This window comes from Macaca thibetana, chromosome 11 (genome assembly GCF_024542745.1).
Source record: "Macaca thibetana thibetana isolate TM-01 chromosome 11, ASM2454274v1, whole genome shotgun sequence".
In the NCBI taxonomy this organism is placed as follows: Eukaryota; Metazoa; Chordata; class Mammalia; order Primates; family Cercopithecidae; genus Macaca; species Macaca thibetana.
The window spans coordinates 117,268,970-117,273,199 of NC_065588.1; the positions used below are offsets into that span (position 1 = coordinate 117,268,970).

Sequence of the window (4,230 nt, forward strand, 5' to 3'; positions counted from 1 at the left end):
GGCTCACGCCTGTAATCCCAGCACTTTGGGAGGCCGAGGCGGGCGGATCACAAGGTCAGGAGATCGAGACCACGGTGAAACCCCGTCTCTACTAAAAATACAAAAAATTAGCCGGGCGCAGTTGTGGGCGCCTGTAGTCCCAGCTACTCGGGAGGCTGAGGCAGGAGAATGGCGTGAACCCGGGAGGCGGAGCTTGCAGTGAGCCGAGATCGCGCCACTGCACTCCAGCCTGGGCGACAGAGCGAGACTCCGTCTCAAAAAAAAAAAAAAAAAAAAAAAAAAAAAAAAAAAAAAAAAAAAAAAAAAAAAAAAAAGATGAAACAGGTGAAGTTATTTTCTTTAATTTTTAAAATAAAAAGTTATTTTTATAAATAAAATTTTAATTAATTTAAACCAAATTATTTTAAACTATAACACTAATATATAATATACAAAAATATAATTTTAATTAAATCTAAAATTATTCTAAACGTTAACTTTTAAATTGTCTTTTTTTTTTTTTTGAGATGGTGTCTTGCTGTGTCGCCCAGGCTGGAGTACACTGGCATGATCTTGGTTCACTGCCTCCTCTGCCTCCCGGGTTCAAGCAATTCTCCTGCCTCAGCCTCCTGAGGCTAATTTTTGTATTTTTATTAGAGATGGGATTTCACCATATTGGTCAGGCTGGTCTCGACCTCCTGACCTCAGGTGGTCCACCCACCTCAGCCTCCCAAAAGTGCTGAAATTACAGGCGTGAGTCACCGCGCCTGGACTAAGTTTTCTTAATTTAAAAATATAACTCAATATACATTTTTAAAAATTATTTCGGCCGGGCGCGGTGGCTCAAGCCTGTAATCCCAGCACTTTGGGAGGCCGAGACGGGCGGATCACTAGGTCAGGAGATCGAGACCATCCTGGCTAACACGGTGAAACCCCGTCTTTACTAAAAAATACAAAAAACTAGCCAGGCGAGGTGGCGGGCGCCTGTAGTCCCAGCTACTCAGGAGGCTGAGACAGGAGAATGGCCCGAACCCGGGAGGCGGAGCTTGCAGTGAGCTGAGATCCGGCCACTGCACTCCAGCCTGGGCGACAGAGCGAGACTCCGTCTCAAAAAAAAAAAAAAAAAAAAAAAAAAAAAAAATTATTTCAAGAAGTGACATTAGTCATCTTTCAAGTGCTTAGTAGCTACATGTGACTGGTGGGTGAGGGCAGGACTGTTTTTTGTTTTTTGTTTTTTGTTTTTTTTTTTTGAGACAGAGTTTCACTCTCGTTGCCCAAGCTGGAGTGCAATGGTGTGACCTCAGCTCACTGCAACCTCCGCCTCCTGAGTTCAAGCAATTCTCCTGCCTCAGCCTCCTGTGTGCATCACCACACCCAGCTAACATTTTTTATTTTTAGTAGAAACGGGGTTTCATCATGTTGGCCAGGCTGGTCTCGAACTCCTGACCTCAGGTGATCCGCCTGCTTCGGCCTCTCAAAGTGCTGGGATTACAGGCGTGAGCCACTGTGCCTGACCACAGGGCCTGTCTTTATTTAGATGGTTGCTATTTTGTTCACCACAAATTATTTTACATTAGTTAAAAAATATGTTTTGAGGCTGGGCATGGTGGCTCACACCTGTAATTCCAGCACTTTGTGGGGCTGAGGTGGGAGAATCTCTTGAGTCCAGGAGTTTGAGACCAGCCTGGGAAACATGGTGAAGATCTGACTCTACCAAAAAAAAAAAAAAACTAGCTGGGTGTGGTGGTGTGCACCTGTAGTCCCGGCTACTCGGGAGGCTGAGGTAGGAGGATGATTTGAACCCAGGAGGCGGAGGTTGCAGCAAGCCAAGATCATGCCATTACACTCTAGCTTGGGCAACAGAGCCAAACCCTGTCTCAAAAAATAAAAATAAATAAAAATGAAAAAAATAAAAAACAAAAATATCAGAATTACACACATGAAATGGGTGAATTGTATGGTAAGTATATCTCAATAAAGCTAAAACATTTTTTTTACTGATTTATATACCATCAAACTTGCCCTTTTAAAATGTGCAATTCAGTGGGTTTTAGTACAGTCCCAGAGTTGTCCGATATCACCACAATCAACTGTAGAACATTTTTATCATCCTAAAGAAACCTGGCACCATGGAGCAGCCACTCCCCATTCCCTTCTCCCACCCAGGCCCTGACAGCCACGAATCCACTTTCTGTCTCTATGGATTTGCCTGTTCTGGACATTTCATATAAATGGACTCACACTATGTGGTCTTCAGTGACTGCTTTTTCACTTAGCATCATGTTTTCAAGGCTCATGCATGTTGTGGCATGTACTGGAACTCCATTCCTTTATATGACCAAATAATATACCATTGCATTGGCTGGATGCAGTGGCTCATGCCTGTAATCCCCGTACTTTGCGGGGCCAAGGCGGGCGCATCACCTAAGATCAGGAGTTCGAGACTAGTCTGGCCAACATGGTAAAACCCCATCTCTACCAAAAATACAAATATTAGCTGGGCGTGGTGATGCACATCTGTACTTCCAGATACTCGGGAGGCTGAGGCAGGAGAATTGCTTGAACCCAGGAGGCGGAGGTTGCAGTGAGCCAAGATTGCACAACTGCATTCCAGCCTGGGCAACAGAGCGAGACTCCATCTCAAAAATATATATATATGTGTGTGTGTGTGTGTGTGTGTGTGTGTGTGTGTACATGTCTATATCATTGCATGGTCGAGCCACATTTTATTTATTCATTCATCAGGTGATGAATATTTATGTTTTTTCCACTTTTTGGCTCTTGTGAATAATGCTGCTATGAGCATTCATGCACAAGTTTTTGTACAGACATCTGTTTTTAATTCTTTGGGGTTTTGTATTAATTTTAATTTTTAAAATATATTGCATAAAAATGTTATTTACCTTGGTGACTGGGTTTTTTGGCGCTCCCTTAAAATTTGCACCAGGCATGGTGGCTCACACCTGTAATCCTAACACTTTGGGAGGCTGAGGTCTGTGGATGGCTTGAGTCCAGGAGTTTGAGACCAACCTGGGCAGCATGGCAAAACCCCCTTTCCACAAAATATATGCACACAAGGCCGGGCACAGTGGTTCACACCTGTAATCCCAGGACTTTGGGAGGCCGAGGTGGGTGAATCACTTGAGATCAAGAGTTTGTGACCAGCCTGGCCAACATGGTGAAACCCCAACTCAACTAAGAACACAAAAAAATTAGCCGGACGTAGTGGTGTGTGCCTGTAATGCCAGCTACTCCAGAGGCTGAGGCAGGGGAATTGCTTGAACATGGGAGGCAGAGGTTGCAGTGAGCCAAGATCGCTCCACTGCACTCCAAGCCTGGGTGACAGAGTGAGACTCCGTCTCAAGAACACACACATACACAACCCAAAACACACACACAACACACACACACAATCAACTGGGCGTGGTGGTGTGTGCCTGTAGTGCCAGCTACTTGGGTACTTGGGCAGCTGAGGCAGGAGGATCACCTGAACCCAAGAAGTCAAGGCTGCAGTAAGCCATGATTGCGCCACAGCACTCCAGCCTGGGTGACAAAGTGAGAACCTAGCTCAAAAAAAAAAAAAAAAAATTTGCACCTGGGGCAAGTGCCATACTCATCTCAACTCAGTCTCACCTTGCAAGTCTTGTGCCTTGCTGGCTGTGTGACTCTGGACAAGTTGCTTAACCACTCAGAGCCTCGATTTCCTCCTCTATAAAATGGGGATAATCTCCGTAACTACTCACAGCTGGCAGCAGAATGCGATGCAGTGAATTCGCCCTTACAGATCCAGCACTGTTCTTGGCACATGGTAATCTTCACATATTTTTTCCTATAGGAGGGCTGGTGCCAGGCCGGGAGTGGGGTGGAAGGGTCCCAAAATGGCCGTGAATGTCCTCTGCCCTTGAGAAGAGCTGGCCCAGCTGTCCAGAGCTCCCTGTGGCGGCTGCTCTGGTGAGCAGCAAGCATTTTTGGCTCTCCTGCCTCAGCATGATGCCCCTACAAGGTTCTTTCGGGGGTGGGACCCAATGCTGCTCGCCTGATGGCCTGCCTGGCTCCCAGGACCTTCCATCCCAGCTTCTCAGGGCCCCTCACCTGCGCCTCCCCCACCCTCCCCTCTGCCCACTCCCATCGCAGGCCACAGCTCCCTGTCGCTCTCCGCTGCCATGAGGCCTGCACTTTGCAGGGCTGAAGTCCAAAGTTCAGTCCCTTCGCTAAGCACACGGATAAATATGAACCTTGGAGAATTTCCCC

General features: G+C 46.5%; 1 protein-coding gene across 1 annotated transcript in view; it reads left to right on the top strand.

Annotated features, from left to right (window-relative positions):
• The window catches only part of P2RX4 (purinergic receptor P2X 4), a 341,582-nt gene that overhangs the window by 47,472 nt on the left and 289,880 nt on the right, over window positions 1-4,230 (top strand). The gene's annotated exons all lie outside the window — the stretch shown is intronic.